Source organism: Diadema antillarum, unplaced genomic scaffold, assembly GCF_040938485.1.
Source record: "Diadema antillarum isolate AM-2024a unplaced genomic scaffold, OU_Dant_1.0 seq00001348_RagTag, whole genome shotgun sequence".
Classification (NCBI taxonomy): domain Eukaryota; kingdom Metazoa; phylum Echinodermata; class Echinoidea; order Diadematoida; family Diadematidae; genus Diadema; species Diadema antillarum.
The window spans coordinates 174,449-190,994 of record NW_027272113.1 but is presented as its reverse complement, the minus strand read 5'-3'; the positions used below and the strand labels follow the sequence as shown (position 1 = coordinate 190,994).

General features: G+C 37.6%; 1 pseudogene; it reads right to left on the bottom strand.

Annotated features, from left to right (window-relative positions):
- Positions 1-12,244: 12,244 nt before the first annotated feature.
- On the bottom strand, positions 12,245-15,655 carry LOC139708535 (heat shock 70 kDa protein 1-like; annotated as a pseudogene).
- Between the last annotated feature and the right edge of the window lie 891 nt (positions 15,656-16,546).

The following is a 16,546-nucleotide window of genomic DNA, read 5'->3' as shown; positions in this document are numbered from 1 at the left end:
TTGATAAATACTAAATCATGCATTTTTACATTTCCTTCCTTTTTTTCAAAAGAATATAAAAAAATGGATCCCCCCCCCCCCCAATTTATCACAATACACAACTAAAGTGGTATCAACTTTTAGGAAGTTTGCTCTCCTTCATATGACATCAAATTTGTTGCAATCCAATGTCTCTATCAAATTTTATGTTTGAATGTTAAATTCAATAAAGATGGCGGCCTTATTGGACCGCATCTGTACTTTGGAGGTTTTTGCAACAAATCTACTGAGGTGTACTTACGGAACATTGCTCAGTATGCTTAATATTATGTATGGTTTTTGTTTATAGAGAGAATGGAACTCGAAAAGTAAGCACGATCTTGGATTTGACCCTCTGTGACGTCTTTGGGAACAGATGCGTGCAAATACATATTATGTAAAATGGGATTTCAAGTTCGAGACATTATAACTCCTGAACCAAATACAATAGTGACCTCTAATTTTCTCCAAATATTGATTATATGGGAAAGATGTTAATTTCTGCATGGTTTTCATAAACATTTTTAATTTTATTTTTTTTAACTTTTTAGAGAAATATTCATGGTGCATTCTGAAAAATGTCTCCATAAAAACCTAAGATGGCTTGAAATAGCATTAAGATGTTCAGAATATATAAAAAACATATAAACAGACACCAAAACAGACAAAATTGTATAAAAATCGAAATGATACATTTACTTTGGCGCAATACACTATGTCAGCTTTGATAGCCTGCAATCTTGAATTTTTTGAGTGATTGATCCAAATTTTGTTTTAAACTTTCTATAGTAAGGTTATTTCAAGCTTCTACCTCTATTTGAAAGATATCTTTTGCTTCATCTCATCTGCTTCAGAACAATCTACTTTGAAGTAAAAGCAATCAGCGTCACCTGAGCTAACACTTGGTATGAAAAGTTAGTTTGCAGGCACAAACCCCTTGTTTGTCAAAGAAAAAGTCTGCGTTTGCCAAGACTACTATACGCACCACTGGCACTGCTACAAATTTGTTGCGAAAGCCTCCAAATCCAAGATGGCGTCCAAGATGGCCGCCATATTTACTGAATTTGTTATTTGAAAGATAGAATTTGATTGCAAAAATCAGATTTCAACAAATTTGATGTCATATGAAAGGAATAAAATTTTCTACAAGTTGATACCATTTTTGTGTGTTATTGTGATAATTGGATTGAGATTTTAAGGAAAAAACACTCATTTTTTGATATTTTTCTGAAAAAAGGAAAATCATGAAAATGCTTGATTCAGCATAAATCAAAGAAAGACTGAAGGATTACTTTGACACGTTTCAAGAATTTTGTTTGACATATAATTAATATTTGAAGAAAATTAGGGGTCAGTGCCGTTTCCGGTTCAGGAGTTATAATGTCTCAAACTTGAAAACTCACTATGTAAAAATGACCATTTTAGTTGTGACAAGACCTTGTTGGTCGTAAAAAAAGCCTGCGCGCACCAAGACTACTACACGCACCACTGACACTGGCGCTTGTAGCAGTGCCAGTGGTGCGTGTAGTAGTCTTGGCAAACGCAGACTTTTTCTTTGACAAACAAGGGTTTGTGCCTGCAAACTAACTTTTCATACCGAGTGGTAGCTCAGGTGACGCTGATTGCTATTATTTCAAAGTAGATTGTTCTGAAGCAGATGAGATGAAGCAAAACATATCTTTCAAATAGAGGTAGAAGCTTGAAACAACCTTGCTATAGAAAGTTTTAAAACAAATTTGGATCAATCACTCAAAAAATTCAAGATTGCAGGCCATCAAAGCTGACATAGTGTATTGCGCCAAAGTAAATGTATCATTTCGATTTTGATACAATTTTATCTGTTTTGCTGTCTATTCATATGGTTTTTATATATTCTGAACATTTTAATGCCATTTCAAACCATCTTAGGTTTTTATGGAGACATTTTTCAGAATGCACCATGAATATTTCTCTAAAAAAGTTAAAAAAAATAAAATTAAAAATGTTTATGAAAACCATGCAGAAATTAACATCTTTCCCATATAATCAATATTTGGAGAAAATTAGAGGTCAGTATTGTATTTGGTTCAGGAGTTATAATGTCTCAAACTTGAAATCCCATTTTACATAATATGTTATTTACACGCATCTGTTCCCAAAGACGTCACAGAGGGTAAAATCCAAGATCGTGCTTACTTTTCGAGTTCCACTCTCTCTATAAACAAGACCATACATAATATTAAGCATACTAAGCAATGTTCCGTAAATACACCTCAGCAGATTTGTTGCAAAGTACAGATGCGGTCCAACAGGGCCGCCATTTTATTGAAATTAACATTTCAAACAAATAAAATTTGATAGAGACATTGGATTGCAACAAATTTGATGTCATATGAAGGAGAGTAAAAACTTTCTAAAAGTTGATATCACTTTAGCTGTGTATTGTGATATATTGGGGGGGGATTGTTTGCTGTTTTGAAAAAAGGAAGAAATATAAAAATGCATGATTTAGTATTTATCAAAGAAGAACTGAAGAATTATTTTGAAACCTGCGATTCAGATTGAGATTTACTGAGATTGAGACATAATTCATATTTCTGGAATTACAGGCAATATCATACACTGTTGACAAGTTAACATCTAAAACTTGAAAAAATTATATTTATGCATTATAGATTTTGCTTACAATGTGTTTACATGGTTACATGTCATACTGTAATGGTCTAGTGACTTGCAAATACCTGCAAACTAACTTTTCATGCCAAGTGGTAGGTGACGTTGGTCGCTATTACTGTAGCATTTCATCATAGTAGATTGTTCTGAGGCAGATAAGATTGAACAGAAAGTATTTTCCAAAAAAAAAAATAGGAGCTTGGAATTTGGCACAAATTTTGCCAATGTGTAATATTTAGCGATAAAAATAGTATCCACAAAAAAATTCAAGATGGCGGGTAATTAATCGAGGTTGTTGTTCAAGGCATTATTTATCATTAGTGCACGTAAAACAAAAAGCCAGCTTTACTTAATTCCTCAAACTAGTTCTAAACTGTGAGCAAGGGATTAATGTACAAACTTAAATCAGTATAATTAATGCTAAATATTGTTAGATATACTAAATAGATCAGATAAGAATGTTTTTTATGTCAACAGTTATCATGGTTATGGTGTCTTGAAAAGAAATGGTGATATCTCCGTATGTTTTAGGCTTTTATTATAATTTTTTTACATGGTACCTAGAATGTTTTGTAATACAACTAACCTGCACATATAAATCGAATGTGATATCTCTCCCAATGGTAAACAATACCTTTAGTGTGCTGTGTCAAAGTCATCTCAACTTATAACTTATAATTTGATATGTTTTTATTAATCTTCTTATGCAATATTGCTGTCTATTACATGTTTCTATACATCCGAACGATATTGTACTAGTGTAAACCATATTGAGGGTCCTTTTTTTTGGGGGGGGGGGATGGAGCTCATTCCAGTGTTGGGTAAGGCCCCAATCTTTGATAAAAAAGAAATGCTTCTGTATCAAAGATATGCTTTTTTACTTGTATGTTACTCTACTGTTGTAGAAACGTGAATGATGATGGTATATGTGTAATAATGTCTGATCCGTAGATGTCCTTGAAAGCCCTTCTGATCCGGTCCCCCCCCCCCCAAAAAAAAAAAAAAAAAATCCAACATGGCGGCAATTTCTCAACTTTGCTCTTAAATGTGTTGTGCGAAATCACTTTTCAGTATATTGTTCGAATAAAATTGTCCAAATTGATTATTCGTGCTGTATATTCACATTTAACAAATAATCATGCTGAAACTGTATTTCCCGTTATCAGATTTTTCTTACATTGTTTTTAGGCTGATTTCATGTGGGTTATAATGTCACAATTGATCTGAACTTATGCCATTGGTAGATGCTTTCCTATATTAGATATCAGGATCACTCGAGAGTGAAAATTTTCATTTTCATTCATTTTAGAGTGACCTCGGGGATCACTCGAAGAGTAACCAGTGATCCCTAAGGCAGGGCTCGACACTAACGGTGGTCCGGTGGCCCGGGGCCACAAAAAACGCACGTCGGGCCACCAAAATGTCAGAAATGAAGAATTTGGTGGCCTGATCGGGCCACCAAAAAAGGTCGGATATTTGCCTTTGGGCCACCAAAAATAAAAGTTAGTGTGAAGCTCTGCGTAAGGTCACTCTAAAATGAGTGAAAAAGAGCATTTTCACTCAAAAGTCAGTCCAATTTCACTCTAAATTCACTCCTCACATCAAAAGTAAAAACTTCCACTCGATTTGTTTTTTTCTTTTTCGGAGAGTAGAATATCACTGGTTTAAAAAATGTGTCCATAAAAACTTAAGACGGTTTAAGATAGCTCAACAGACAAATTTGTATCAAAAACGAAATAACACATTCAATTTGGCGCAATACACTATGTCAACTTTGATGGCTGTCATCTTGATTTTTTTTTTGAGCGGTTGATCGAATTTCTGTCTTAAACTATCTATAACAAGATTGGTGCCAAGTTTCAAGCTACTACCTCTATTTGATTTTTTTTTTTTTTTTGCTTCATCTCATCTGCTTCAGAACAATCTAATGTACTTTGAAATAATAGCGATCAGTATCACCTGAGCTACCACTTGGTATGAAAAGTTAGTTTGCAGGCACAAACCCCTGTTTGTCAAAGAAAAAGTCTGCATTTGTCAAGATTACTACATGCACCACTGGCACTGCTACAATCGCCAGTGTCAGTGGTGCGTGTAGTAGTCTTGGCGCGCGCAGACTTTTTTACGACCAACAAGGTCTTGGTCACAACTAAAGTGAACATTTTTACGTAGTGAGTTTTCAAGTTTGAGACATTATAACTCCTGAACCGAAAATGGTACTGACCCCTAATTTTCTCCAAATATTAATTATATGTCAAACAAAATTATTGAAACGTTTCAAGATAATCCTTCAGTCTTTCACTGAGTTATGCTGAATCAAGCGTTTTCATGATTTTCCTTTTTTCAAAAAAATATCAAAAATGAGTGTTTTTTCTTTCAAATCTCAATCCAATTATCATAATAACCCACAAAAATGGTATCAACTTGAGAAAATTTTATTCTCTTTCATATGACATCACATTTGTTGAAATGTGATGTTTCTGTCGAAGTCTATCATTTAAATAACAAATTCAGTAAATATGGCGGCCATCTTGGACGCCATCTTGGATTTGGAGGCTTTCGCAACAAATTTTTTGAGGTAGACCAGTGGAATGTTGTTTGTTACAATAAAAACTTGAAATAAGCATGGTCTACTTAGTTTGTAGAGAGAGTGCAACTCGACCTCTGTTTTTAGCTTTTGGCCCCCCGGTTATTAGCGATCATCAATATGGCAGACTTTCCGATTCCAGTCAGGGAAAAGAAATAGGAATACTTCGGAAAATGATGATGCTTCAAAATCCAATAAAATGAAAGAGCCAGAAAACAATGCACGATTATGTTTTATAGTAAACAATAATTTGAAACACCCAACAGAATTTTGCATTCGCTCACACAAAAGCTCTCTTGAGAAGAAGAAAACATTCCCCCTCCCCTGCTAGGTAGTGGAAGTTTCCATAACCAGCCCAGCAAGTTTTTGGAGGTACATACAGTGTGTACCTGCACTAGTACACAGTCATAGCGAGTAAAGCAATCAATCATCGCTGAACATTGCGTAATTGGGAATCTTTATTGTGCTTATTGGCTTTCGAAATTTCGTTGTCTGACCCTTCATTCAAGTACCGGTATATGCAAAATATAGGGCGGAGCTTGCTCGGATCAACAAGGCGGCCAATCAGCGTCCTTCTTATATCCCTTACTCGGCAGAGACTGACAGAATGCCATTCCGTATACACGAAATCCTTTCTGTGTAACACGAAATCCGTTTCGCATGGTACGAAATCCATTTGATATGGAACGAAATGCATTCCGTGTGCAACGAAATCCATTTCGTCTGCGACGCAATACATTTCGTACGGTACCTTACAGGGAAATGACTGTTGTTGTTCAATTCCGTACACAAAAGGGAGTGTAGTTCAGTTCTGTTAGACCTCTACACGAAATGCAGTTTGTAGAACCATTCCGTGCACGAAATTGTTTTGTAGTTCATTTCCGTACACGAAATGATTTTTTTTTTAACAAAATAAGATTCTGTTACGAAATTATATTTGCCATGTCATTCTGTCACAAAATGAAAAAGCACAAGTCTTTTTTGTAACAAAATGAGATTTTGTTTACAAAATAATATTTGTTGTTTCATTTTATAACAAAATGGATAACTGTTTTCCTAATTTTGTAATTAAACCAGATTTCGTTACAAAATGAAATTGTTTTGTTACGAAATTGTCTGTACAATTTCATTTTGTAACGAAATAGATTTCAGTGTATGATTTCTGTAGTTTTAAGGTAATTTCGTGTCTTTTTGGACGGAATTTTCAAGCGAACAGTTGGCGCCCCATATGCACGCACCATGGCATTACTACAGACTGCGCAATGCGCAGAGAAGACAACGCAGGCAACGTTACTTAGCAACACCTACGCACTTTACTCTTGATGACAGCTCAACTTCGGTAATCTTTCTATCAGTGCAAACGGTGATCGGCAGTATCATGAACAGCGCCCTCTACACCACCGGGACGCGTGCTTTTTTTAACGGCACAGATTGGGGACCCTAACCCTAACCCTAACCCTAACCCTAACCCTAACCCATACCCTAACCCTAACCCTAACCCTAACCCTAACCCTAACCCTAACCCTAACCCTAACCCTAACCCTAACCCTAACCCTAACCCTAACCCTAACCCTAGACCCTAGATCCTAGACCCTAACCCTAACCCGACGTGTTTCCCATAGGTTTAATACATGCTTGCCCCTATCTGTGCCGTCTAAAAAAAAACGCCACCGGGACTATGCCCTGTAACGAATGAGCAAGGGAAAATTAATACAGGCGGATTAAAAGCCAATGAATTTGTTTTATATGGAATTGCACATTCAGTTTCGGTTGCCTTAAAGGAAATCAAAGCCCATTCCATGTATAAGGGGAGAGACTACTGCAGTTCATGACGTCATTTTGGACAGTAATGTCAAGAAAATGCAAGAATTCCACAAAATCTAATTCGTCGTGAAAACTACACATTTAATTGACTTTTTAAGGGTTATGATTTTTCTGAAAGAGGTAAGTCAATTGGTCAATCATGATTCTAGATATATGAAATTATTTTGAATTCTCTTCATATTTTTTTCTATTATCATTTTGAGGTTTACTATGTGAACACTTTTTGAAAAAGTGGGCTTTCAGAATATATATATATATTACATACATTATATATTTCATCTTTTGGAGAGTTGTTTTGTGCCCCAAAGACTATCAGTACTCTTTTTAGGTCATTCAAAATAATGTTTGTGATTACCTTATTTTCTGCCATTCTTATTATCATAAAAATAAATCGTCCTTAATAGGGTAGAGGTGCGTTCCAGGCACTTTTGTCATGGGTCCACACATTTGAGCCAAAAGAGAGACATCTCATCGTGGTGATGTCCTCGAAACAAGAGGGAAAAAAACTCAATACTATAACGTCTGTGTGAAACTTCTTCCCTCTTTTGTCTGACTGACGCCTCGTTTGTCATTTTCTTTGTCGGATGGGGGGGGGGGGGGAGGAGGGAGCATTATTTTTCTGTCATTCTTTCTTGACGACCTTCTTATGAGTGGTATTCATTTATTTTTGATTCTCACTCGCCGTACCTCAATTACCTCCAGACTGAAGTGGAAAAAAAGTCGTGTGCAGCCACACAATCCATCTACATTATACAACATCAATGTGTCTACTGGGGTTAAAGGGGATGTGTCTACTGAGGTTAAAGAGGATGGCTAGTAACTGATCAGAGGAAATCAGTGGCAATGCTGGGCCATGATTGTTCCAATCCTTGTGGGATTATTTTAAGAGTACATTATATATCTATTGTTGTGTGAAAATTGCTTCAGAATGGTCTCATATTCAAGTAATGTGCGGTTCAATGTTTCCAGGTTAACATGCCTGTACAATGACGGGGCATTAAGCTTGAATATGAGACCATTCTGAAGCAAATAATAACACAACAATAGATATATATTGTACTCTTAAATGAATCCCACAAGAATTGGAACAATCATCTCCCAGCATTCGCACTGATTCCCACTGATCAGTTAATAGCCATCCTCTTTAACGCTGTCATGTAGTCATGCAGCCCAAGATGTAATGGTTCACGAGCCACACGGATCCCGAGCTAGTCACTATTAAAGTGAACTAGCCCAACGAGCTCAACATCCTGTCAAATTGAACCATAAGCTACAACGGTCCACGAGCTAGATGCTATGGCCCGAATTCACGAAGGTGGTACAAATGAAACCATGTTTTAAATCATCGACAAAAACCATGGAGCGCCAAGTGTCGCAAGAAATATTTCGTTACGAAATCGGTCATTTCGTTGATGAAATGATTATTTTGTAATGAAATGAAAACATTTGTAAATAAATGAACATTTCGTCCTTATTGCTCGTGGGCGTCTATCTCGTGACACGTCTTACTCGTGGGCGTCTACAGCTTGGGGATGACCTCCAAGAGTCGACGTGAACAGCCAACAAACAAACACCTATGACGGCGGTATTGGCAACTTCGTCCTTCTAATAGAGAAAAAGAATTGACTACGGAATCACAATGCCAGTAGATTATGAATTCTTTTTACTATTTTTGTACTATTATACTTCGGATCTGTTTGTCCTTCTATTGAGAGCTTTTCGTGTCTGCAAACCCCAGTCTCTGAGCACCATTATATGAGTCTTTCCCTTCATTTTCTTTTCATTTTGGCCGAATTCTTCATGCCTGTTTTTTTTTTTTTTTTTTTTTTGAGAATGTAGAAGTATGTGCGTTTGTGTGTGTTTGAGTTTTGGTGTCCATCTATTGTGGAACTGCTCCTTGCAAGTTATCTTATTCAATCGTGTTTATTTCTTTACCCTGAGATCTACGCTTGGAACAAAAACAAAAAAAAAAATGAATTGGTGCTTATTGGATCTATTGATGGTCAAAACTCTTAGTATGATTATAATATGCATAAATCTAACATGCTATCTGCCCTTCCATATTGTTGGAAAGCAAAATAATGTAACTTACTGAACAATATTTTTGGATCGATGGTACTGCTGTGAAAATGTTTACATTAGCTATGGCACGCCAGAGGGGAAATTATTTCACTATTCGTCTTTTTCAAAAACAGTTTATTTATTTAAAATGTTTAATAATGTAACTTTTTTAGAAAACCATTCGTCTTTCGCATATCATTTGTCTTATTAAACCATTCATCTTTTTGTAAATTCGCCTTTATGTAAACCATTCGTCATTTGTAAATCATTCGGGGTTTTTTGTAACCCATTCGTCTTTTTGTAAATCATTCGTCTTTTTGTTAACCATTCGTCTTCTTGTAAACCATTCATCTTTTTGTAAATCATTCGCCTTTTCGTAAACCATTATTTTTTTTGTAAACCATTTGTCTTCTTGTAAACCCATTCATCTTTATGTAAATCTTTCGTCAATTTGCAAACAGTTTGTCTTTTCATAATCATTCTTCATTAATTAGCTGTCATTTGTCTTTGTCCGTCCGTCTGTTTCAGCATGGTATTTGTCTTTACGTTACCAGATTCTCGCAACTTTTTTTCGTTTTCTGCGAGACCGGTTTCTCTCGCGAAAACCATAATCGATTTCTCTTTGCGAAAGTCGTTTCTCTTTTCGAAATCCATTCGTCTTTCAGCAAAAGTTGTTCGTTGTTTGGGCACGCACGCGCGATTGAGCTGATCACGTCAGAGAGCTAGCTCGCGTCGAGTCTAATTGGTTGACAAAAAGATGAATGGTTTACAAAAAGATGAATGGTTTAAAAGACAAATGATATGCGAAAGACGAATGGTTTTCTAAAAAGTGAAATGGTTTTTAGATAATAAAACTGTTTTTTAAGAAGATGAATAGCAATATAATTTTCCCCTCTGGCGTGCCATACTTCAACACATTTACTGCTATGCAGTTTCATTCAATATAATGCGTTTTTCATTTTGGATCTTCGATATCATTTCTGCTAAGAGGTTACATAAGCTTTGAATCAATTTTTCGTCTGATTTGTTAAATAGTCTTCCTAATTGTATCAAAATATCTTCTAGTCAAGTCTCAGTCAAGGCAAATATGAAACGACATTTATTGCCGTTGTATGAATATAGAGTGATTGTCGATTCTTTTTTATTATTCCATCACAGTTAACTAAGTTTCAGTTTTTCTTTTGGATTGTCTTTATTTTCTGATGTATTATATCATTTTGATTTGATTTTTTTCATAAATTAGTCCGGATTGATATCTGAAATTCTCAGAAGGTCCCATGTTTGATGAAACACAGCGTGCGGACACAGTTTATAATTTCCAAGATATACTTTATTCTTTCCACCACAATGTTGTTTTTCAATTTTCAATTCAATTCAAAGGTTTTATTTTCACTTCTTTCAACAGAATGTACAAAAAATATAGATTCGACATGCGTTTGAAGGAATGATACATAGATAGCAAAGAATAACATTTGTCAATAATCATTACAAAATTAGGCATTTTTCATACTGACATATTCATACATTCTGCGAAAAAAAGTGGAGGTACCCACTCAAAAGTCTATGCTTGTACAACGTGGGCACCTCACAGGAGGGAAAAAAAGTAAAAACTTAACTACAAGTGTGCGGGATGAAAAAAGAAGTGGAAAAGGGGAAAGGGAAGAAGCAGAAATACAAGTAAAGAGACGAGACAACTAAGAACAAAAAGCCTAGATCAATCGGTACACTCAAGATCAAAACCAACATAGACTATTAGCCATATTAGAAGTGTAGAGCGTTGAAAGCGACGAGAAAGTGATATATACAATTGTATGGAATTGCTGATAGCAGAACACATTATCTGTTCTGTGAAGGCACGTAAGTTTGAAATAAGAAAAACAGGGGATGCGATTCGCAATTCCGCGAAAAACGCGACCTAACAAGCCTATGAAAAATCAATAGCATCCTGGTGCTTACAAAACCTACTTACTGAAAAAGATAAACAAAATTAATTTCTTTCTGTTACATTATAAGACTTAAAAAGGAATTATTTCAATCTTTTTTAAAATGAAAACAAAGAAGGAGCATTTTTTATGTCTGGACTAAGGGAGTTCCAGAATCTTGGGCCTGTATAAATAAATGTCTGCTGAGCTAACACAGTTCTAAGCAGGGGCAAATGAAATTCATTAGACTGTCTTGTTGGGTAACTATGGTATGTCTGGTTACGAAGAAACATAGTTTACATACTGTAAGAAGTTTACATACTGTAACTCATGTCCATACACGCTATGCATACATAAACATCATGTATATTCTTTTGTATATATGAAAATTAATCTACACAGTTTTCTTCAATCAGCATTAACAATAACTAAACAACAAAACAGTATGCACTTGCACCCTAACTCACCTTAACACTGAAGAATTGTGTAGCTACCCTACTCGGTTATACAATTTAAGATGAATGAAATGATCACAAATAAAAAGAAGTACAAGCCATAAGCTTTTCCAGAGGCCGCCATCAAACTCAAAACGGTCTCCTGCATTTTGTATGTATCAAATCGATTGAATAAGCAGTGTTTTTACAACTGTTTTTGTATGATTATGATTCACCCACACCGTATTTCATTGTTAATACATTTAAATGATTACGTATACAATGATTTTGTGTTGGATATTATGTGATAAGTATTGGAAAATTGTTTGTTACGTTGTTTATACTTTGTGAAAATGCAGAAATGAAATCGAGTCAAATCAATAAAATGAAATAAAATAAATACGGGTACTCTGGTTTTCTTTCTTCCCCACTTCACACTTGGATTCTCATTCCAACCCTATCTTCTGAAAGTCATCATTATCGCTTATCTACATAGTATTCTATCTTGGTAGGGACCCTCTTCACCAGGCTGTGCTTAATCTGGATCTCTCTCACAACATGCAATGTATAAGACTGCCACATTATGTAACTGACATATGCAAATTTTCCCACGTGTATGTGTAAATGACAGCTATATAAATGTGTGTTAAAATAAACTGAATCTGAAACTAAAACTAAAACGATATATATATATATATATATATATATATATATAGATAGAGAGAGAGAGAGAGGATTAATATAAGTCATTAGAGCACAGGCGGGGGCGAAAGCATGGTCGGGATTTTCTTGAATAGGACCACGTTCTGCAGTGGTGGCTGACGTGCAATTCTTATGCAATTCGTCCAACTGGAGCAAGTATTTTTCTCCCAAGGTGCCGGTGTGTTGGTATCCATCCAATCAATTGCCACCTTGGGTTGGGACATGATTCCTTGCCGTCGCTGAAGCTGAGGGCACCCTGCGGCAATTTTCTCTGGACGGCGTCGGTTTTCGGCTCAGAGCATTTTTGCCTCTCCCCCCATGCGGTCAATTTCCTCCTTGGAGAGCCGTTCGACGCGCCGGATATTGTTGCTGCGGCCGGTGTTCATGTCTTTGGCAGTCACGTTCAAGATGCCATTGGCGTCGATGTCGAACGACACTCCGATCTGTGGTACCCCTCGAGGAGCAGGTGGAATATCGGTTAGCAAGAACCCTCCAAGTAAGTTGTTGTCCTTTGTCATTGACCGCTCTCCCTCGAACACCTGAATGAATACACCTGGCTGGTTGTCTGCATACGTTGAGAAAAGTTGAGTTTTCGTCGTTGGAATAGTCGTATTCTTCGTGATGAGAGATGTCATCACACCACCAGTTGTTTCAATACCAAGAGAAAGGGGAGCTACGTCAATGAGTAAGAGATCCTGGATACCCTCGCTCCGATCACCAGACAAGATGGCTGCCTGGACTGCTGCACCATAGGCCACAGCTTCATCTGGATTGATGAACTTGTTCAGTTCTTTGCCCTTGAAGTGATCCCTCAGAAGCATCTGTACTTTTGGGATGCGAGTCGACCCTCCAATCATGGCAATGGATCCAATCTGTCCGTTTACGAGGTTAGCGTCCTTCAGTGCTTTCTTTACTGGCTCAAGGGTTACCCTAAAGAGATCACCGCATAATTCCTCGAAGCGAGCTCTGGTGACGGTGATGTTAAAATTGATTCCTTCGAAAAGAGAATCCACTTCCATGTTGGTCTCTATGATGTTCGACAAAGTCCTCTTCGCTTGCTCAGCTGCAGTTCGAAGGCGACGAAGGGATCGTGGGTCGGAGCTAAGGTCTTTCCCATGCGTGCGTGTGAATTCTTGAACCAGATGGGTAATGAGCCGGCTATCAAAGTCCTCGCCACCTAAATTGGTATCCCCTGATGTCGATTTAACCTCAAAAATTCCTTCGTCAATGGAGACAATAGAGACATCAAATGTCCCTCCTCCAAGGTCAAAGATTAGCACATGTCGCTCCCCATCCTCATTTTTATCGAGCCCGTACGCCAGGGCCGCCGCTGTTGGCTCGTTGATGATACACATGACGTTCAGACCTGCCATTACCCCTGCGTCTTTTGTCGCCTGGCGTTGAGCGTTGTTGAAATAAGCCGGCACGCTGATGACGGCATCGGTAACCTTCTGACCCAGGTACGCTTCGGCTGTTTCCTTCATCTTGGTCAGGACCATCGAGCTAATCTCTTCCGGAGCAAAGGTCTTTGTTTCTCCCATGTACTCTGCCTGCAACATGGGTTTGCCCTCGCGGACAACCACAGTGAAAGGCCAGTGCTTCATGTTGTCTTTAACCACTACATCAGCAAATCGTCTGCCCATTAATCGTTTGACATCGAAGATTGTGTTCGTCGGATTTCTAGAAATGAAATGGAGAGGTAACAACGAAAACTCAAACAGAGTCGACACAGTCATCCAGTTTTGGTGGTACTTTGCCGCAGAAAATATCATCTCATTTTAAACAAAATTTGCAATTCTGAATCTTACTGCCATCTAATTCAAAGGGGGGAGCAGAAAACTAGTTTTCGTCAAGCATCTTGCACGAAATCAGAGAGAAATTTAATGTTTTTGCCATCATTAGAAAAAAAAAAATTTTTTTTTCTATCGAGTAAAATGTGCTGCTGATATCGCAAACATTGACAGTATTGAGAACATTGGCATATATAATATACATTGGCATATATAATATCAAATTAACACCATGAGTGTTAAATCAAATACCGATCAAATGTCAAGAGAGGACCACAACAACAGGTGTAGAGAGTACATTTTGATGATTTTGAAAAGAGATCACCTAGCACTTCGTGGTGATAATTTGACACTGTGGTATAGCTGGTGGTATTTTGACACTGCGCTAGTGTTAATTCAACAATGACACTACATTGTGTTGATTTGATGTTTCTGGTGTTAGTGTCAATGGTATAACACCAGCCAAGTGTCAACAGGAGTGGTCTTAAAATCAAAATTTACTTTACCAGAAGTTCTCGTTAGTCTCGTTGAAGTTCCAAATAAACAAGGAAAACAAGAAAAATCATCTGACTAAAATATTAAGAAAAAACAGTTTCATAATTTTAGGAGGTGTTAATCTAACAACACAAATGAGCACCGGAAATTTAACACCAGCTCCGTGTTTCATTTTCAACATTGGACTTTTTGCAGTAAAGACGTTGGCGAAGTTTACAAAATCTGCGGGAGACCCCACACAGTTCTTCCGACCATTTTTACGAACTATCCGCAATTAATTGTTTCCGAACTTTTTGAAACATTTTCACGAGCGTTTGGTGTATGTGAGGTATCGAGCTTCACAATGACTTCATTTCATTTCTCTACAGATAGGTTTTCTACAAATCATGATAACATACTTCTACACATCAAACAAACATATATAGTCACGCAATTAAAAAAAAAACCGTGCTAATGCAAAATTGTATTCGAATATGAAGTTCATTTGTGGGGGAAGGCACATCCCTTGTGTATACAATATGTGACTGCCCGAAGTTTGGCAGTGGTATACGACGACATTCGTATACGTTGTAAGAATTGCGCCAGAAAAAGAAAAATGGTTTACAGCTCCACATACTCGAAACACACTCGAAAAACAAATCTGAATGTTGGACTTTGCCATTTTCGTTTTAATAGTCGCCTCCTTCCCAAAAACATTCGCTCGCTTGGTGAATTTGAAAGGCATCCTCTGTGCTATCACAGCGGTGGCAGCCACACCTGTTTCTCGAAGCAAAACATGTAATTTTAGTACTACATACTTTGGTTGACTGTCGTCATTGCATCTATGTGTTATATCACTGCAACATGAAAGAAAATACTACCAACGAGAAAGTCCTAAAGCTACTGACTGTAACTCACAAAACATAACATGGGTTTAAAGCCATAACTTTAACGAAAAAAAAAAATCAATGCAAAATGTGGCATTGAATCAAACGGGTAAGCTTACGTGGCGGCTTGGTTGATGGCTTCATCTCCAACCAACCGTCCCGTGTCGGTGAACGCGACACAACTCGGTGTGGTCCGGTGTCCCTGCTCGTTGGCAATGATCTCGACTTTGCCATTCCGGAAGACACCGACGCAAGAGGAGGTCGTTCCCAGGTCGATTCCAATAGCTGGAGCCTTTCCCTGTGCCATTTTGTCCTATGGTGTTGCGAGACTGGTGTATAAATGCCAAGATTGTGCCGACAAGGATCGAACAAAACTAAAAATCTCTCCAACAAGTTGAGGTAAACCCAAGTGACCATACTCGTGGCAAACTCACCTGATGTGCAGATAGAAGAGAACCAGCACTCATCTCTTATACCGAGCAGTCTGTGTTGTTGAGAAAGTGGATGGCAGTATAGTGTAAGTAATGAGTAAAAATAAAGCACCTACAGCCCTGATTAGAAGTGCGCACGCGCGTCTGTACGATAAACCCCACTGGAGCATTCTCCTCCCGATGTTTGTGTGTGTGTGTGGGGGGGGGGGGGTGCTTTTTGTCATCTTTATAGTTGCTATTTTTCTTTATATTGTCTGGTCGATTGTTTGCTTTATTGTTCTCCTTCATCTAAACTGTCCATATGAACAAGTGGACCTTTGGGCTGGAATTGTGAAAGATCGCGAGCTGCAGCTTAAACGATTAAAAATCTACCAAGGCTCCGTGGTATCTAAAGTTGAAAGAACGTCCGAAGACAACATGATTCCCCTGATTTTCTCTTTTCTTCCAATTGAATTGGTAATTCAAAAAGCCTTTGTAGATAGAAGATAGTCAACACAAACAGACATAATCTCCCCTCCGCTTACCCCTCTCTCCCTCTCCCTCTCTGTCAATTTGCATTGCAATGTACATTCAGTGGCGGACCCTGCGGCGCTGCCCACCGGGCGCTGCCTTTAATATTTCCACAATTAAAAAGATTTGTAAAGTCAGAAAAGATTTTACCAAAAGTTTGCAAGAAATCACCCAATAATAACCAAGATAAATATTAAAACCTCCCTACCGTGTGAGGGGCCACACACTCGTTCCCCATATTATGGGGGAACGAGCGC